The sequence below is a fragment of the Pan troglodytes genome, chromosome 15 (assembly GCF_028858775.2).
Source record: "Pan troglodytes isolate AG18354 chromosome 15, NHGRI_mPanTro3-v2.0_pri, whole genome shotgun sequence".
In the NCBI taxonomy this organism is placed as follows: Eukaryota; Metazoa; Chordata; class Mammalia; order Primates; family Hominidae; genus Pan; species Pan troglodytes.
In genome coordinates this window covers 85,431,255-85,452,954 of record NC_072413.2, presented here as the reverse complement: position 1 = coordinate 85,452,954, position 21,700 = coordinate 85,431,255, and the positions used below count along the sequence as shown (strand labels likewise).

The 21,700-nt window shown below is 36.4% G+C and overlaps 2 long non-coding RNA genes across 2 annotated transcripts in view; one reads left to right on the top strand and one right to left on the bottom strand.

Annotated features, from left to right (window-relative positions):
• The window catches only part of LOC104002126 (uncharacterized), a 227,019-nt gene that overhangs the window by 10,058 nt on the left and 195,261 nt on the right, over positions 1-21,700 (bottom strand). The gene's annotated exons all lie outside the window — the stretch shown is intronic.
• The window catches only part of LOC134808305 (uncharacterized), a 90,764-nt gene that overhangs the window by 10,135 nt on the left and 58,929 nt on the right, over positions 1-21,700 (top strand). Inside the window, exons 3-4 of the long non-coding RNA XR_010150989.1 lie at positions 10,291-10,377; positions 11,059-11,130. This is a non-coding gene — a long non-coding RNA (uncharacterized LOC134808305). The remainder of the gene's footprint in view (positions 1-10,290; positions 10,378-11,058; positions 11,131-21,700) is intronic.

Below are 21,700 nucleotides of genomic sequence, written 5' to 3'. Positions count from 1 at the left end.
ATTGCTTGAACCCGGGAGGCAGAGGTTGCAGTGAGCCGAGATCACGCCATTGCACTCCAGCCTGGGCGAAAGAGTGAGATTCTGTCTCATAAATAAATAAATAAGTAAATAAATAAATAAATAAAGGTAATGCATGTAGAGAAACTATATACATGTATTTCACACCTTTCCAGTCTCTGGACCTAAGACAGCCTTCTGGCTCACAACCCATTGACAGAAGGAGAGGTCAGTATCCATGAGAAAAAATCCTGCAATATAATGGCAAGTGTTACAGTAATGATTTCCCATAATAATGTTTCTGACCCAAGGACAGAACTTGTCCTATATTGGTATACTTGGGAAAAGGGAGCACCCAGTCACTCTATTATTGTTGCATATGGGTCTTAGTTGGCTTTGATACTTGGGGACCCAAGGTGTCATCATGGCACCCCTGTTAGAGTGGAGCTAGATATATGTTAATCAAGTGAAGTATGAAGTTCTGCTGCAAGACTGGCTCACAGTAGGTTTATTGAGGTGGTAGAGGTTAGGCTGATCAATATTGAGAGGAAGGAAAGACTTTCCAGAAGACTTGAAGAGGAAGATCATGCTTGGCTCCAGAAGCAACATATAGTTCTGAATGAAAAGACAGTTGACATAAAGTGGAAGAGTGGCCAGGATGGATGAGTGGATGGAGAGTTAAACATGGAACTCCCATCATGAAGGCCTTGTGTTCTGATTTGATTTTGCAGGCAATGGAATCATAAAATAATTTGAAACAAGAGAGGGATGTGAACATATTTTATACCTAAAAGATCACTCTGGTAGTGTTATGAGAGACGGATCCTGAGAACCAAGGCTGGTGACAAGGAAAGCATTTAGATGACTAATACACAAATACTGGTGATAAAGAGAGGACCTAAAGTAAGGGACACAGACAGAAGTGAAGAGATTCAGGAGATGGTAAGAAGGTAGATGCAATGGTATTTAGTGACTGATTGAACATTCAGGAGAGGAGAAGTAAGGGATGATTCCTAGGACTCTGTCTGGGAAACTGAGTAAAAGAGATGCCGTTAACTAAAAATTGAAACACAGAGAAGAAAGCCTGGCACAGAATAAAGGAGATCAGGTGTGGACATGTTGAAGACGAGAGGCTACACAGACACTCAGATGATGCTGTTCAGTAGGGAGCTTTTGAATTCAGTGCAGAAATCAAACTGTATGAGCAGATTTGGGTGTCACCAGGAAGCAGATGCAGTAACGGTATGATAGTAGATGAGCTCACCTGGGTAATATACATAGCGTAAGAGAAAGAGAGTGAGACTGGAAGTTTGAGTTATGCAACTTTTAACAGGAGAGGAGAAGGTGTGGTCACAACTCCACCTACAGCACCAGGAAAGATCATTGTCAAGGAAGACCAATGAAAAAGGCAGTGAGTTGTCCACAACATTTGGTATGGTGGAGAAGTGAGCTGAAACAAAAGCGGAGGTAGGTGCGGAGAGAGGCCTTGGGGAGAGTAGAGGTCTCATCTGAAACTTTCTTGGATGTCTCACTTGCTTTTGTTTAATAAAAACTAAACACAGTAGTCCTATTCCTGGACATTCCAGTTTGCCAATCGCCCTTCTGCCTCGGGGCCTCTGTATCTTGAGTTTCTCTCTACCTAGAAGGCTCTCACCCAGCCCTCTTTTTGCCTACCTCCGTATCATCTCTTGGTTCTTAGATCAATTCTCAGTGCCTTTGGATCTTGCGTGAGCTTGTACCCTGAGTCGAGTCTCTCTGCCATATACCCTCAAGATACATTGCATTTATTTGTATGGCAGTTTTTACAAGAGTTATGAAATAATAATTGTGAAATTTTACTTTACATGTACGTTTTTCTCCCTACTCAACTGTGGGTTAAAAGGAATAGTGGCTTAGTCTCTTGTGCTCAATGTTGTGTTTCCAATACCTGGCAGAGTGCCTGCAACGTAATAAGCATTGAATAAATATAATTGAGCTGATTTATTTTATTCATTACTAAAATTCAGGTGTTGCTTACTTTGTGTCAAGGATTGTTTTAAGCCCTTTATAAATAGCTCACTTAATTTTTGAGTGTAAAATACAGCAAACACGGAGCCGATTGTAAAATTATGGACCAACTTCCAAACACTTCTTTATGATGACGCTTTTCAGGAGGTTGAGGACAAGTAGGATTTTCGTGACAATACAGATCAGAGGAGAGTGACAGTCCTGAGAGCCAGAATGCCTGGGATCCAGTGCCACCTCCCCCCTCTTAATAATTATGTTGTTTGGGTAATCACTTAATCTTTCTGATCACTCAATTGTCTCCTCTTTATTAATCTGTAATATAAGGATAGTAGAATAGTACTTACCTCATGGGTTGTTAGTTATGGGTACTCAATGATTTGACATGGAGTAGTCCTAAGTGTGACTATTACATTTTTGGTTGATAGTCTACCACTCCTTCTCCCTCCTCCCACCACTTCCCTTCTTGTCCACACCTGTCTGTCTTGGAAATAGGCCATTGACTCAGCCATCAGAAACAGCCTAAAAATTAATTTTACCTCTGGGCATGTCTCCAGTCACATGTCTCATTTATCTTCTGGTGACCTGAGTGGATTTCAAACCCCCAGGTTTATATGAGTCCATTTGGTACTATTCTAATTGAAATTATACTGCTACTCCTTATAAGCAGAATGTAATTACTTTAGCTGGCATTTGGACATGACTCTCGGCTACCCCCATTAAAAATTACATGACCCTTTCAATGACTAGATCCACTTTTTTTTAACATCAGCAATGAAGAGCAGATGAGGGGAAGTCTCCTCAATGCATACAGAAAGATGGCACCATCTCTTTGGCCTCGATCATAGGGTGAAATCTACCATTTATTTTCATTGATGTGCCACTGTAACATTCAAGCTAATGCTATATGATGATATGGGAAGTCCAGAAAAGTGTTATTGCAATAAAATTTGTTTAAATAATTTATAATAGAACTTCAAGAAAATATAGAAGATCATATAAGCTTTTGGATCTTTCTGAGTATAATACAAATAATAAAATTTGAGTAAAAGAGATTGATATATCTAGCCAAATAAAAATTCAAAAAAATACAATAAAATAAAAACAAGATGAATGACAAAATATATCTTAGTTGCATGGTAAAATGTTATTCTAAATATTGAGTGAGTTCATAAAAATCAAGGAAAAGAATAACTAAAAGTCATTACCTATAAAGACATGTAATTAATATACTCACAAAAGAAGGCGGATGACAAAGAAAGATGAATACATTCTACTGCCAAATGAAGTAAATTAATCATACCCCTCCTTTTTTGTATAACATATTATAAAACTTTTAAAAATAATGATTTCTAGAAGCATCTTGAATGCTCAAAAATAAGAAAATGTTAAATTATGTGCCAGTTTTGCTATTTTTAGCAGGCAGCTCTTATCATGAAATGCTTTGTAGCATAAAAAATTTATATACTATGCAACAGTAAAAAGTCATTAAAAAGAATGAAATAGATATATATGCTGACATTGACATAGAAAGATAGGCAACACGTACTATTAAGTGAAAAAATTCAAATAGGAGATGTCATGTTTATTTCTTATTAAATAGAATACAGGCACACATACGTAATAGTATATGCTATTGTGAGTACATACATAAATATATGGATAGATTTGCATGGAAAATTACTAAAGAAATACTCAAAATTTCTGACAGCCATTCCAGACATGAAATGGGTGGAAGCCTCATTAAATTTATATCTTTTAAATCAACTAATCATTATGTTCATTGAAATGATTTTTAGGAAATTTTTTTTTTTAATGCAGAGGATCCGGCATTCTCTTGTTTTCATGTTGCTCACTGAAAGCTTTCTGTTAAGTGATGTGGCAATATATATCGGAGGTCTTAAAATGTGTTGATTCTTTAACCTAGCAAAACCTCTTCTGGACACTTACTTTAAGAAAATACCAGCCAGAAAAACAAATCTATAAGAAGACTCACTTTAATGTTATTTATGATGGTGGAAACCTGGAAGCAATACAAATATCCAACCCTAAAGTATCAATATTACTTAAAGATTTATGAAATGATTGATATGATGAAATACTATGCATTCAGTAAAAATTATGTTGTAAAAAAACACTCTAGGGCATTGTTCAAGGTATAATGTTTACAAACTAGATATCATCTAGCATACAGTGTAATTTCAATTATGTTAAAAATATATTTAGAAAGCCTGGAGGGATGTGTATGAAATGTTATGGTGTTTATGTCTGGGTAATTATCTTATGGCTTTTTATTTTCTTATATGTGTTTTTCAAAATACTCCTAATATTCTCTAAAAACATGCCATATTTTACCATTAAAATAATCATATTTTATTATATAACAAGATATATACTTACTGTAGAAATATTTTAAAATACAGAAAATCAGCTAGAGGGAAATATTATTTAATAGTTCTACATATGTTATCGTAGATATCTTTATTACTTTATATTTGGTAGGGATAAGGTTATGCTATATACTCTGTGTGTGTGTGTGTGTGTGGCCTTTTTTTTGTCTAATGTTTCATGAGCATATACCCTTGTAAATATATATTCATTTATAACATAATATGCATTGAAGTTTTATTTCATTATGCAGATTATCTTAGGTTTTTTTATAGCCGTGATACAATGTTGGCTACTTCAGTTATTTACAGGTATTTATTATTATAAAAATGCTACCAGAAAACATCTGTAGCTAAATCCAATCACAAATCATTCATTATTTCCCAAAGAGAAAATTCTCTAAACAAAGTTGATATCTCAAAGAAAGTGTACAATGTGGCGACTTTTGTTTGACATTGGCAGATTGAATCCGGCAGTTTAAGGCAATTGACACGTCCATGTGCCAGTTTTGCTTTTTTAGTAAACAGGTTTTATTTGTGTAATCAAGTAACACATAATATTGTATTTTCCAATGGTTAACAAGTTGTCAATTCAGCTCCCAAGAGAATTATTGCTCTATAGTAATCCAAATTCTCTAAGGCTTATTAGTAAAATACATGGTGTACTCTAAACTTGGAGCTGGAGTTTCACAAATGACTAAGGTAACATCTCCTCTCCTCAAAATGGTTACACTATAATGGGCATACAGATACAAAATAATGTTCATTTTTGATGACATACAATGGCATAATGTAGTAAAGTTGTCTTACGTTTTTTAGAATCATAATGGTACCTAATAGGGCAAGTAAATTCCTGATTCCAACTTATTTGACAAAAGAGTCAGGGAACATACCAATAAATATACTGACCTATAGATCCATTTATTAAAATAGTAATATGTTAAACACAGTGACATACATATATACAATATATGCATGTGTAGGTTTCATATAAAATCTAGGGATGCCACAACCATTGTTTTTTCTCATTTTTATTCTGTCAAATCTGTTGATTATGCCTGTCATTATTTTGTAAGCTATGTTTGTTTAAAATCACTATCCACTTAACAAATAGTTATTGACTAACTTCTATTAACAAAGCACTGAGAATATAAAGGAAAATGAAATGTGGTACCTGTCCTCAAGGACCCTCATTATGGCCTAGTGAAGGAGACAATGGTCAAAAACTCATATGGATCTCAAGACAGTTCCTGCATTAATATAGAAACTGATCAGCACATGATAATTTTAAACATTAATTTAGTTATTATCCATGCAACATATATTTATTGAGCTCTTATTAGGTACTAGGCTCTGTGCTTAATGCAGTAGTAAATAAGAAGACCGCAGACCTGCCATCCTGGAGAGAGAGAGAAGGATATCAATTTAAACAGCTGCATGCATTCTCCTGAATAATGTAGGCTTGAAAGAATTCTCAGTGGGTTCAGGGAATACATTTTAAACTATTTACTTGTTTTTAAGTATGGGCACTCAATTTATGCTTTGTTATGTGAATATTTCAAATTGGAATATGGAAATGCATATAAATCAATGAGTTTTTAAATGCTATTATAAGTAAAATTGCAGAAATAGAGTTAGCAGGGTCATTTCTACTTTTGTTTAGTTTGGTGGCAAAGAGAAAATTAATGTTCTTTCTCTAAGTGTAAGATTGCAAAGAAAAACAAATGTATTGAAATTATATAATTTCTTTTAAGTTCTTTACAATATACAACACAATTTGGCTACATATTAAAATTTCCAGGTTAGAGGAGAGACAGAGATAAATATATGAAAAGAATGTGCTCACAATGTGAGACATTGTTTCGGTAATAATTCAAGATACATTATTCTTAGTGTGACTTTTTTCCTTCCCCATAAAAGTGTCTACAAGTTGATACTAGGTGTCAAAAGGACAGCTTAGTAAGCATGTTTAATGGTATTATGTTATAATACATGTCTAGCATAGACTTTTTTGTATCACTTATAATGTGCAAAAACTACAATTATGTATTTTTTGAGTATTATATCACTCAGTCTTATGTATATAGTTCCATATAAAGCAGTTATTTTAAAACATAATGCTCTGAAAATCTTTACTTTCCCTGAAAAATATTTCTGCAACTTATTAAATTCTCATTGATTATAAATTTTTTTATCATATGTATTGTTTATAAATTGCCCCAATGCTTTGTGGAATTAGTGTGAATTTAGTAAGTAGATTTCACATGCTGCAATTTAAAAAAAAATTAACTAATTTATGAATGCATTTTTCACACTCCACTTACGTAGGTTAATGGATGAGACAAGTTAGTAATGGGATTAGAAAAAATATCAAACAATCACTAGATCAAAAGGAAAAAAAATCTTTGATAATCAACTGGTCAATGGCCTTAATTAAATAGTACACATCACTGTAATATTATAAAGCATTAATTTAGGAATTTTAGTTGGTTCTTTCTTAGTGCACTGTATTTTAGTAGTGGCATTACAAAATATTAAAAACAGTTTATTTTTCATTTGAGGGAGACTTGATGATGTTGAGAAGTACGTAGTGTTAAGAAATTATAAAAGATATGCTTTCTTCTTTAATGGAGTCATTAAAGACTATTTTGGTTTTGGTGCTTATTTTACAAAAAGTCCTAAAACCAAGAAACTCGAACATTATTTATAAACCATTATATCCTGTTCATAATAATTACAACTGCAAAAGAAGTGGAAGAGGAGGAGGAGGAGAAGGAAATGACATAGGTTGATAAGCTTATTAAAATGTTTAAAAATCTTTTAGGAATATGATTTGAGTGGTATCACTTTTCCAGTCTGCTTCAGCTTTTCATGTCCTTGGAGGTAAGCCTGGAAAAAAGAGACTTCATTAAAAGAGCTTAGAACATGGTAGGTGACTCAGTTGGAAGGGGACACAGATCATGGCTCTAGGGAGAGGGTTTTGTCAATGACTAGGCAGGACCTGACTCAAGAAGGCCAAGGATTTTGTAACTGTTACATTTCCAGGAAGAAAACCTAAGTCCTGACCAAAATCAACATTGAAGTATCCTTGAATGCTCTGGGGAAATGAGAGTAGGAAGCTGAGATGGGATGGACATATTCAATGGCTTGCTCCTGGTTTTACAGCTCCAAGACCATCCTCAGGTCCCATCCTGGAAAAGCTAGACACTAAATCTGAATGTAGGTGATGAATATGCTTCTTACACCTGTGATATCTAAAACAGAGTTCATGATTCTTTGCTCCAGACTCTGACCTAATCCTTTCCATATATCCCGTGTAGAAAAGCCGCACCTTGTTGCTCAAGCCAAGAACCCAGAAGTCTTTCTTCTCTTTCTTTTTACTTTTCTTTCTTTCAACCCAGGAGTCTTCCCTCCTTCCTTCCTTCCTCTTTCTTTCTCTCTCCCCCCTCCCTCCCTTCCTCCCTCTCTTTCCTTCCTTCCTTTATTTCTCTCTCTCTCCCCCCTTCCTCCCTCTTTCTCTCTCTCTCCCCTTCCTCCCTTTCTTTCTTTCCTTTTTCTTTCTTTTTCGTTATTTCTCCCCCCTCCCCACTCACTGTTTCTCTTTCTTTCTCTTTCTCTCACTTTCTCTTTTTCTCTCTTTCTCTTTCTTACTTTTCTTCCTTTCCTTTTTTCTTTCCCTCCCTCCCTTTCTTCCTTTCTCTTTTTCTTTCTTTTCTTATTTCTTTCACTCTCTCTTTTTCTCTCACTTTTTCTTTCTCTCCTTCTTTATTTCTTCTTTCTCTCTTTTTCTTTCACTTTCTTTCCTTTTCTTCCTTTCTCTTTCTTTTCATTATAACTCATTCTGCATTTCTGACTGCTCAAGCTTCAAAATGTATTTTGTATCTTTCCAGTTCCCTCTAGCTCGTCTGCCACCACTCTAGTCCAAGCCAGTTTGGAAAAAGTGGCTGGAATATAATAGTTCCTTCATAAAATATTTGTTGAATGAATAAATGTTATGGTATTTGGACTTGCCCCTACCCCTCTTTTTTCTTATCTATACTCCACACTTCTGAAAAGACAAATCAGATAATGTTATTTCTCTGCTACAAATATTTAATGGCTTCCACCTTTTGGAAATCTATTTTGCTCATTACTGTGACCTACAAACTCTGCACACTCTACTTCTTGCTCACCTCTCCATTATCTTGTTCCATGCCTTAGAATTCTTGCTTTCTACTCTACAAATACACAGGTTTCTTTTCTTCCTTAAGCATATCTATCTCTTATTGCTACAATGTTTTTGGATGTTCAGCTTCCTCTGCCTGAAATACATATATTTTTCTATTTTTGAATGGTTGGTTTAGTCTTATTTTTGAAATCATTGTCCCAATGTCATTTCTCCTGAAAGACCTTCCTTAACCTCCTCAAAAGTTTTTTTCTCCAGTTAATTTACATTACATTACATTTCTTAACTTACAACTCTAGAGGTCACAAATCTGAACTATCTTGATTGGTTCTGGCTTGTACAAGAAGAAAATCAAGGCATTTGTTCTCTGGGCTCTTACTGAGAGACAGAGACTCTGGGAAGAATCCATTTTGCAACTCACTCAAATTGTTGGCAGAATCCATTTCTTTGCAGTTTGTTTGTTTTAGATGGAGTCTCACTCTGTCACCCAGGCTGGAGTGCAATGGTGCGATCTCGGCTTACTGCAACCTCTGCCTTACAGGTTCAAGCAATTCTCCTGCCTCAGCCTCCCTGAGTAGCTGGCATTACAGGCACCCACCACCAGGCCTGGCTAATTTTTGTATTTTTAGTAGAGACAGGGTTTCCCCATGTTGGCCAGGCTGGTCTCGAACTCCTGACCTCAAGTGATCCACCTGCCTTGGCCTCCCAAAGTGCTGGGATTACAGGCGTGAGCCACTGTGCCTGGCAGACAGTTCTTCCTTTCCTTGTTATCTGTCAACCAAGGGATGCTCTCTGATTAATGACCTAAATCACAGGGTTTGATTGAATAACCAGTAGACTGGAATCTTTGGGGGACATATTTAAAATTCTACCTCTCACAGGGAAGGTGATAAAACTTCTTAGAAGTATATGCATTTAAGCAACTGTTTTTCTTCAAAGTTTTATGATAGTAAAAATAAAGGAACTGTTGAACAAAGTAGGACCAATAGAAATGTAGAAATGTCATTTGGTTTGTTAAGAGACACACTAGAAGATAATATTGTCTTAAAGTTAGAGAAAGAGTGGTGAATCTTGTCAAAATGCTACAGAGAAGAAACTATGGCATTTGAAAATTAAGATGTCAATCATGACTTCTGAAAAAGCAATTTCAAATGGGTGGAATGGCCTGATTTTAGTTGTTTAAGGATGATTTGCATGTTATGAAATTGAGCAGGAATGTTTACAGTACTATTTTCAGTGCACTGATAAGAAAATAAAAGAAAAATGGTGAAGTGGCAATGCTCTTTGGTGGGGATAATTGTTGGAACAATATATTTTTCTTCAAACCAGAAGCTTGCTCCTCTGAAGATGCAGCTCATAAAATAAAACTGGGCCTAGAGGTCTTGCTATATTATTTCTTTAGTGATTCAGAAATATCTAGAGCCACATTTAGAAATGTATTATGTAAACTATATCAATACATAAACTTTGGAGGACAGCTTTTATAAAACAAATGAGAGCTCTGTATTAATATGCAAAGATATTAAAACAAAAATTCTTAGTGTACACTAAAAGCCACACACAATAGAAAAGGAAAGCAACAGTGATCTTGGGATTAAAACCAACTTGATTTAAACTCTTATCAAAGTGAGATTTCAAGTCTTTATAAAGTTCTCATGATGTTATTTCCTACCAGTCATTTTCTCGTGAAGCTAAGTCCCACACAATTTTTCTACATTTTTGAACTTTTTTTTTCAGATGGGCAACTGATGGTCAGACTCCAGTGGTTCTTCAAAACTTTCTAGGAGGTAAACAAGATGAAAGGGAAAGCACACAAATTTGCTGGTATGTATTTGCAAGAAGTAAATGGGTGCCATCTGTTAGAAGATTTCATTTGCTGCCTAATTAATTCTCCCATGTTCCCTGGTACACCCATGCAAAGCTCATAGATACAATTGGAAAAGGGAACAGATGGTGTCTTTCAGTTATCTATTGACTACTGTGATCTTCTTGCTAATTAATCTAAATAAAGCACCTATTACTTAATCTTAAACAAAAATTCAACCAGTTAAGATTTTGGGGTATATCATTAAAAAACCGTTTTCTTTTGTTTGCATTTGCAAAAAGCATCCTGGTATTGACCTCAAGTTGCAAGGATTCAAAGAAGTTACAGAAGCATCCACATCAGTCAGAATGTTTTGTCCTCAAATCCACCACAAGTGGATCTTCAAACCTTTAGTATTAGAACTCTGATCAGATGACAGCTGCCAGAGATTGTCTGAATTTTTAAAATTTCAGATTTACTTTCATTAAAAATCCAAGCAATATTTTATTAGTGAAATCTAACATTGTGTACTCCAAGGTTGGGTATTTGAGACGTATATTCCTAATTTGCTTTACTAGTGTTAATAAATGTTTGCTTCTCCTTTAAAATTACTGAATATTTGGGTTTTTAAAAATATCTTTAACTGATTTTGACCTTTACATTTAAACTACATTTATGTTCCTCACTATCCTTCTTTTTAGGAATTTGGAAAACACGAACCCTGGAATTTGGAGGAGTCACTTCCACTGGAAAATACTTTTATATTATTTATAGTAAGTAGAGAATGCTTAAAAATCATTAGTATCATTTCATATGGCTGGATAAATAATAATTGTGAATTATTACAGAAAACAAACTCAAAAATATATTTCAATAGTTTTTGGGGAAAAGGTGGTTTTTGGTTACATGGGGATAATTTCTTTAGTGGTGATTTCTGAGATTTTGGTGCACCCATCACCCAAGCAGTGTACCCCATATCCAATGTGTAGTCTTTCATCCCTCACTGCCACCCCCCCACCTTTTCCCCATGAGTCCCTGAAGTCCATTGTATCATTCTTATGCCTTTGTGTCCTCATAGCTTAGCTCCCACTTATAAGTGACAACATACGATGTCTGGTTTTCCACTCCTGAGTTACTTCACTCAAAAATAATGGTCTCCAATTTATCCAGGTTGTTGAGGATGCCATTATTTCATTCCTTTTTATGGCTGAGTAGTATTCTATGGTATATATACACCACATTTTCTTTAACCACTCATTGGTTAACAGACATTTAGGTTGGTTCCATATCTTTGCTTTTGCTAATTGTGCTGCTATAAACACGTGTGCATGTGTCTTTTTCATATAATGACTTATTTTCCTTGGGGTAGATACCCAGTAGTGGGATTGCTGGATAGAATGGTAGCTCTACTTTAGTTATTTAAGGAATCTCTATACTGCTCAGAAAACAAACTCAATTTAGCTTCAATAGGGCATGATTTTGTTATCTTAAAAGAAGTAATTACCCTAATCATAAGGTGATTCTATTTCAAAAATACATAAAAGCATTTTAACAGCAAACAATTTAAGTTCTTTCCAACAATGCAAGAAGATTTTATATTCTCCGGCCCCTAGAACTTCAGTAAGTCAGGCAGTTTAATTATCTATTTAGTGTAACATTTTTCTTGGGAAATAGCAATTTGGTGAATAATTGATTCCTTAGAAGTTCCATTTTTCTCTATAGTTCAGTTATAACACTCATCATACTGTATTGCTATTCATCTTTTATTTTACATGACTAACTCTTTCATAAGTAAGTCTTAGAGGTTGGTTCCGGAAATCAGAGACCAAATCTAATTTATCTTTTTATCCCCAGCATCTAGAGATGTGCTTGGCACATTGTCGAGGGCCTATGAATGTTGTCCAAATGAATGAATGATCAAATTTTACCTGAAAGGGTGATGATAGGATGTAAGACAACCTTAGAATACATTTTATTCAGGAAAAGAAAAATGAAGCTGATTATTTGGTGAACATGAGGAAACTCACTCAAAATATTTCTTTCTTTTTTTAAAAAAAAGATTCATTCATTTCCATGTTAAAATGTTTCACTTCTGTTGTTTCACTATGGTTTATGCTTCAGAGATGTAATACACCCTAAAGCAGCTCTCTGTAAAGTTCTTAGCTTGGCATGCCTTTTGATTGCTTCCTGCAGTGAAGTGCAGTAGAGAGGAAGCATAGTATTAGCTTCCTCTATCTTGAGCCATTCTGACCATGGCCTGGGACTGCCATCACCCTTATCTGCCACTTGCATCCCAACTTGAACAAATGCCAAGTCCCTGCCTCCAACCTAAAGTATTTTTTTCTTCTCCTCTCTGACCACAAATTAATACATGTCTGAGATCCAGATCTTGTTCTTACCAGATTCTCCACCTACCAGGTTTCTATATGTGGAAATAACTAACTTAACAACAAACTGTCTGAGTAAGAAGGTGCCTTAGCTAGAGCTGTTGCCTAATTATTCTGCCAAATTCACCTGCAGCACTTCCGATGAATAATATCACAGGCTCTTCTTGGTCTGTTCATTAGGAGGGACTTCGTCATCTTAAAAAATTCATTCTAGTGCAATTCAGCACTTTATGACATTCTTTCTAATACTAAGCCAAAATATATTACTTTCTAACATGTTTGTGAGATATTCTCTAGAAGATCATATTACAAATCTAAAGATAGGCCATCCACATCTGAATAGGACTTTCTGATAATTCAAGTTACCTGACATTTAGAATTCTTCAGGAGTATCCTTCATGCAGAGAGGAAATAAGAAGCACTTAATGAATAATAAGAATTGGCAGGAGAAAGAATCCAAAAAAATCATTGTCTTTAATCACATCGAAGTTAAGGAACATCAATTAGACTAGTATTGCATTTAAGACACATAAATGTATAAGACATTATGATTTCTTTGTATGCAAACAAAATTGCAATGCAAACCTTGCCTAAAAATGTGATAATGATAAAAACTAAGTATTTATTAGACTACAATCGGCAAGGAAAAATTATATAGAATTTTTAAAATAGTAAATTTAAAATTTGTATGGGAGGAAAAAGCCACATACTATGACAATATTTGAATGGATAAGCGAATGCATAAATACGTTAATTTATGTAGGAATTAATGGTTAGGGGAAATAATGCAGAGAGGAATAGATGTAGAAGCAGGGGAATTTCAGGCAATGTCAAAATTCAAAGGCAGGTGAACTACGTATAAAATGTCTAATTATAATGCAGTAGACTAATACTTTTGAATATAATTTTTGAGGAATTGTATTTAATTACCAATTGACATTTTAATTCCGGTGCTGTCATTATTTATTTATCTATCGAGATATTTTTGTGACAATTTAATCCTGCAATCAGCTAAAGAAAATCATTCTTCTATTGGTTGAGCTGTCCTTAGTTTAAGCTACTTTTGGCTAGTAACTTACTGACATGGAGATTTAGTAGAAAGAGATTCCTTAGATTAATTAAAACTCAACATTAAGAATAGCCATCACATTTATTGATCCTGTGCTATATGTCAGGCATCATGTTAAACAGTTTGCATTGCATCATCTTACCTAATCCTCACAATGACTGTATCAAAAAGGAATTGTTGTGCAATTTCCTAAATAGTAAAACCTGAGATATAAGGAGGTTGAGTAAATTGCCCAAGGTCACAGTTCATAAGCAGTATAGCTGGGGTGCAAACTTCAGTACCCTGATTCTGGAGCAATAATTTCAAAGTGCAATATCAAGGTAGTTTCACATCTTTGCTAGGAAATCAGGGCATACAGACAAATGCCTTTGAGATATCTATATTTCTACTTTCTAGTCCATTTTTCTCATAACATTTGAAGGCACGTGCAGCAAGGCTAAGGGAATGTAGACAACCACAAGGCAGGGGTGGAGGGGAGAAAGGAACAAAGGGAGGTAAATACTCAAACATTTAATGATAAATGCAGATATTTCAGATATCATATGCAGGTTTCAGGGCTGCTGGTTGCCCCCTATTTGAGGCAGTACCAGATGCTGTGAAACCCAGGGCTCAGGGAGATGGGTGAGCAGTTCACTTGTCCTTGCCAGGCAGAGACCTTCTGCCTTCATTTGTCATGCTTCAGTAGTGACTGGCTCTGTGTCCTGTAATTTTCCCTGCCCATGCTACTGTGGCTTCCGAGTGAGTGCTTTCAGGTTGGACAGTCACGAATCAAGCGTCGAGGAAATCTATCACTGAATGGGTTTGCTCTGCTCTATTCTAAAGAATGTTCTTTTTTAGAGAAGAAACTAGTCCCTGAGAAGTGATTTTTCACTTTGCATAAAAACAAAAGAAACAAGCAACAAAAACCCCAAGCCTTCTAATTTAATTGAATAAAATAAAATTCTCAATCAAGAACAAATCTGGCACAGTGCCTGGCAGGTGGAAAAGCCTCAATAAATATAACTTTTATTGGATTGTAAAGGAGAGATATCTCAATTCGGTCCTGAGATTGTAGAGTGATAGCCGAAAGAATTTTTATACTTATCTTTCCTTCCCCAATTTAAGATATTATCAGTCAGAAGAAACAATTGATGCATTAACATATTTGGGGAGGAAAAACTTATGATAATTACATGTAGATAATTCAGTTTAAACAATGTTAAAATATGAAAATACATGCATCTTAGCATTGACTAAAGAGGGGAACACATTTCTGAGCATTCGGTTACAGTCCCCAACTTTGGTGAAGGCATCATGGTTGGACCAGTGAAGAATTAAAAAAAAAAAAAAAAAAAGCTTCCACTCCTTAATATTATAAATCCTTGAGTAACTGAAAATGTATCTATGAACCATAGTGACTGTTCCCCCTGGTTATTTAAAAACATTGATTTGTAAGGAAAGTAAGAATTTTGTCCATCTGAAGCTCAATTAAAATGACGGATCTCTAGTTTCAGCACAGAAGAGGTACAAAAGAGATTTATAAACATACTGTTATTCCAAAATTGTAAAATCCATCTCCCATTTAGGTACACAGCTTATTAAACTTTTGGATGAGTAAGCCAAGAAAGAATTAAAAACAGCAGTTTTCTTTTGTTTCTGTAGCAAATCCCTAATATCATTTTTATAGCCTGTCTGAGGGAAGGGATTAAATCTTAGTTTATTTCAACATTCTAGTTTCCCTGTTTGTCCATTTATATATTCTAGTAAATATCTATCTTCATCACTACTGAAGATAAACTACTTGTATTCCTATCTTATTCTTCATGAGAAATTCCAGATATTGCTACAAATAAAAGAGAAAAAGGAGAGGAGTCAAGTATGATGATGGTGTTTTAGATACTGTACAGTATATTTCTAGACCATTAACAAGCAAATAGAATATAAACAAATCAATAGCAGAACCTATAAAAGCACAAAAAGGCAGGACATTAGAGTTTAAAGAATGTTCTTGTCATTGTATTACTGGAATCTGCTACAAATACATGCCCAGGGGAGTAGTCAATTTATTTTTATTCCTGTTGTTATGAGTTGACTATTCTGGGTGCAGTATTCAGAAGAGCCTGAGAGAGGGAGCCATTTGGAGTCTCCGGTCTTTTGGTGAGGATTTTTACAGAGTGAGATGCGAAATCACAGCAGGTTCCATATAAGATGTCACGACATTCTCGGAAACCCAGGAATACTCAGAAATGTTTGGCTGACTATGCATAAAGTTTTCTTCATCTGAAAACTTCTAAGCATTTCTCAAGGATTTATACTGCACATCTCAACCTTTGATGCAATGGAAGTACAATCTGTGGTTAAATAACATTACATAATGAGATCACATTAAAACAAGATGAGTTTTGGAGAAGACTTACCTGACCAAGTAATATAACAAGCAATGATAGAACATAGGCTATCATTCTTATTCTTGCAGCCAATTAATGATGTCCTTTATCTTCCACCTATTTTTTCTTCTCTTATTTTGATGGGTAATGCACTGATTGTGAATCTTGCTTAGTAAGAAAGCCCTTACGTTTCTTTTTAAGTGGTTCCTGGTAGATCTGTCTGTCAGGATAATGGCAATCTTTGTTAGGTTTTGTCTAAGTGCTTATTATAACAAGAGTTCATGCTGAGTTCTATTCATACTCCTCCTCCTCTATTTCATAGCAGTAACACTATCTGCCTTTGATCCTCAGGGTACATTAATCTGCATAGGCTGCCATAACAGAATACCAAGGCATGGGTGGTTTAAACAACAAAAATATTGTTTTCTGGTGGCTGTAAGATCAGTGCTCCCACTGTTGGCTTTTGGCTTCTCTATTCCTGGCTTTCAGACAGCCACCTTCTCCCTGTGTTCTCAAATGGCTTTTTGTCTGTGCCCAGGCAGAAAGACAGAGTTCTCTGGTGTCTTTTCTCTTTTATAAGGACACCAGTCTTAACAGATTAGGATCCCATCTTTCGGACCTCAGTCAACCTTGATTATTTTCCTAAAGGCCCTATCTCCAAACACAGTTGCACTGGGGGTTAGGGCTTCAACATATGAATTTGACAGGGAGACACAACTCAGTCCATAACACAAGATCTATCGCCTCAGTCAATTTTTATGAAATACGGTTTTCTTAAGCCTAGTTTTGAGGATTGAGAACACTTGTGTCAACATGTCTTAACTGTTTTACCAGGAAATTCTTGCCAAGAAAGATAAAGCTGTATACTAACAAATAAAAACAAAGCTGTATACTAACAAATAACCCCACTGCTTCAGGAAATTCTTGCAAACCAAATTACCTGAGCAAATAGCTTACTCATCTGGTCAAACAGCTCCCTTATCAGACAACAGTTTCCTTATCAAGAATTGTCTCCAATTCCTCACCTCATTGTGCTTACGAATTTTAAACTATTAGGTCATGAATTTTGCCCAATTTCAACCAGTTTCCCTCTTTGAAAGATCTGCCTTAAACCACTTTGGCCCAAAACAAAAATCATATATATATATATACACATATACACACACATACACATATATATACATATATATATATATATATATACACACACACACACACATATATATATATATATATATTCTTCCCTAAATTCTTCTTTCTGTCTCTATAGAGAATCTGTCAAGGTGACTTTATCCTTTGCTGCTGTGAGTTTAAAACTTTGGTTTCCTTGAGTCACAGGTTTCTTTGGTAGTCTTTTGTGCGGAGTTGAGAGTCAACATTTCATAGTGGTCAGAATAACCAGTTTCCAACTTAGTGGAATCTTTATCATGCCACACAGGTAAAAGCATTCTTCTGGTATGTACTAGCAACTTCTAAATGAGATCACAGTATGACAATGGAAAATAAAACTTTAGAGGCCGGGCAAGGTGGCTCACGCCTGTAATCCCAGCCCTTTGGGAGGCCGAGGCAGGTAGATCATGAGGTCAGGAGATCGAGACCATCCTGGCTAACATGGTGAAACCCCGTCTGTACTAAAAATGCAAAAAATTAGCCGGGCGTGGTGGTGGGTGCCTGTAGTCCCAGCTACTCAGGAGGCTGAGGCAGGAGAATGGCATGAACCCGGGAGGCGGAGCCTGCAATGAGCTGAGATCGCGCGACTGCACTCCAGCCTGGGTGACAGAGCAAGAGTCTGTCTCAAAAAAACAAAAAACAGCAACAACAAAAAAACCCTGTAGAAAGCAGTTTGTTAGGTATAACCAGGAGAGGTTCCACTCTTATTTTCATCCTTTCCGTTCCTTCACCTTCACCTGTATATTATGACTATGAGAAAAATGACTGCCCCAGTTCCATTAACCTTCAGTTTGTGACTATTTTCATTTGTAAATTCAGAAGAGAAAAAATCCAATTGCCATATTTTGAGTCCATGTCAATCAGCTATGATTCTAGTTGCAGGGTCATCTACAGGAACCTCTGGTACTGCCCAGTGGATTGAGGCTGTTTCTACAAAATTGTGACAGAAAAGGTGAGGAACAGTGACAGTTGATGTTCACTGTTGGTTTCATAGAGCTAAAGAATTGCCGTCTAAGCATATATGTTTACTATACTTGTAAAGGCCGTGCGATGCTTCTCATTGACTAAAACTCAACTTAATGTCTGTAGTGTGGGTTCCCAAACTGTGTATCGAGGCATGCTGGTATGCCAGTGAACTCATAGGGTTGTTGCTGGCATAGTTTAAATATTTGAGGAAAATAGTGATACTTGACATTTGTCGGACACTATGTAAAACACTGGCTCAAGGTAATCCATAGTTTCCACATTAGCATACGTTAAATTCTTTCAATGACATCATTTCTTTTGAAGCTGTGTTTTTGGTGATTGCAGCGACTAAAAAGCAAATGCCATGTGAAAACTAACATGTAACAGGAAGAGTGATGGCATCCAAACTGATTCCAAGGTTGAAAGATTGTATAGTGTCCCCAGGTACATAAATACCATTAGGCAGTAATTGTGAATAAGAAGGAAACAGATTTTTGTGACTACTTTATCAAACTGCTACTAAGCTCTTAGGATATTAAATTCTTATTAGGTTGTTTGTATCTACTTAGTAAGTGAAACCCTTAGATGTTTCTTGTGGTCATTAAAAATTTTCTGGGACACTAAACTGAAGAAATGTGGTAACCTCTGTCTTGTAGTGTTTCTCTTCTTGTTCCATTTTTTAAAGTCAGAGGTATTCTGTGTTAATAATTTTTTTTAATTTTAAAGTATAAAAAGAATCCCCTGGGGATATTGTTAGAATATAGATTTCTGGGTTCAATTCCCATAGATACAGATACATATTTCTGGGATGGGACCCAGGAATTTGTATGTTAACAAAAAAGCAATTCGATTGTCAGTCTGTTCAGGCTGCCATAACAAAATACTCAAAACTGGGTGGCTTAAACAACAGACATTTATTTCTCACAATTCTGGAGGCTGGGAAGTTCAAGATCAACTGCATGTCTATTCTGTTTCCCTGTGAGGGATTTCTTCGTGGCCTGCAGATGACTGCCTTTTTGCTGTGTCCTCACATGGCTTTTTCTCTATGTGCAAGTGGAAAGAAAACTATCTCTAGCTCACGTAAGGACACCAGACCTATTGGATTACGGCCCTGCCCTGAAGACTTCACTCAAACCTAATTATCTCCTACAGGCTTCACTTATATAGTGACATTGGGGGTTAGGGTTTCAATGTATGAATTTGGGGAAGACACAATTCATTTCATAGCACTCCACCCTGGCCTCCCAAAATTCATGTTCTTATATAAAAATATATTTATTCTATCCCAATAACAAAAAATGTCTAAAGCATTTTGTTATAGCAGCCAGAGCAGACTAATACAAATTTTGATACAGAGAGACAGGATTCTGCTAAATATGTAAAAATGTGGAGACAGCTCTGAACCTGGGCAACAGGTAGCATCCTGAAGAGTGTTAAAGAACGTGCTAGAAATATGAATGGAAGTGGTGATTCTGGTGAGGGCACAGGAAGAAAAGAAGGGAGCTGGAGGAAACGTTTGCTGGGTTCCGGACCTGACACCCATCATCTCTCCTTCCTTGCTCATTTCTCTTTTTTGGAGTGGGCATCTGTCTCCTATGCTTGTTCCAGTCTTGTATTTTGGAAGCAAAAATCTCCTCTGGTTTCACAGTTTTGCAGCTAGAGAGGAATTTTACTCAGGATGAATCGCAACTTAAGTCTTACCCATGGGTAATGTTTACCTAAATATGTGGGCACCCTGTGGCTCAGTTAAGATGATACATAAAAGTTAACCATCCCACGGATGCAGGTGGCCCATGTGCCACACTCTGAGGAACAGGTTTTTGTTTTAGAATTTCAAAACTTTTTTAAAGCAGCTCTGTATTTTAGATGTACTTTCTTCTACCCTATTTTTTTTCCTATTTCCCATTTAATGCAGGAAGCACCTAACCCTGTTGATTCCAACACACTGCATAAAAGTTTTGCAATGTGTCATGCTTTCAAGCCATGGCAATGAAAAAAATCACTTGTATTGTTTCTATTGCCCAATATATAAACCCAGATCCCTACTATTGACCCATAACCCCTGCCTGAGACAACATGGCTAGCAGATTACAAGAGGGCTATCACTGTGTGCTCAGCATATTAGTCACTTCCTGTATATATTAGTCAGGGTTCTGTAGAAGGTCAGAACTAATAGGACAGATGTGTATATAACAGGGAGTTTATTAAGGAGTATTGACTCACAGGATCACAAGGTGAGGTCTCAAAATAGACTGTCTGCAAGCTGATGAGCAAGGAAGCCAGTCTGAGTCCCAAAGCTGAAGAACTTGGAGTCTGATGTTTGAGGCCAGGAAGCATCCAGCACAGGAAAAAGATGGAGGCCAGAAGACTAAACCAGTCGAGTCTTTCCACGTTCTTCTGCCTGCTTTTATTCTGGCCACGCTGGCAGCTGAGTAGATGGTGCCCACCCAGACTGAGGGTGGGTCTGCCTTTCCCAGTCCTCTGCCTCAAATGTTAATCTCCTTTGGCAGCACCCTCACAGACACACTCAGGATCAATACTTTGCATCTTTCAATACAATCGAGTTGACACTCAGTATTAATCATCACACTGTAACACACGATATGGTCTTCCTATCCTCTCCCCTTAAGGTAAACAACTTGATAAAATTAGAAAGACATGCAGAGAGTGACGAGAGGAGTGTGATGATCAAGCTGCCTGTTCTGCAGAGCTGAGGAGTTGGTGGCTCTGGATTCTTTAGAGCCGTCTTTTGAAAAAATTTGACAGCCGTCTGGCTATATGGCACAATATTTATCTTGCAATATTGCTCCTGTTTGTGTCAAAACAAACAATGAGAGAAAATCCAGCACAGAAGAAAATGACAGGAACTGATCCTGCTCAGAGTCAACACAGGACACTGCATTCCTGATGACATTTTTCACCCAGGTGTGTGTGGTCTCACGCTTTTTGTTCTGCTCCTTGATTCTTTTGCACACTGTCCAGTTGCAATCAAGTTCACTGTTTTATTATCATTTTTCTGTGCAAAGCTAGTGTCAGGAAATTTTTATAATAATATAATTTAGTCATATAGTTATCCTTGTATTATTTTGAGTGCCTTTTTTGTGTCAGGCACTGTGTTCAAGGGTGACAAACAAACGTGAGTCAAATAGAAAATATATTTTTTCTGGCACTTATGTTCGTAATCTCAGAACTGTGGGAGGTGGAGGCGGGCAGATCAGGAGGTCAGGAGATCGAGACCATCCTGACTAACATGGTGAAACCCCGTGTCTACTAAAAATACAAAAAAATTAGCCGGGCGTGGCGGCGGGAGCCTGTAGTCTCAGCTACACGGGAGGCTGAGGCAGGAGAATGGCATGAACCTGGGAGGCGGAGCTTGCAGTGAGCC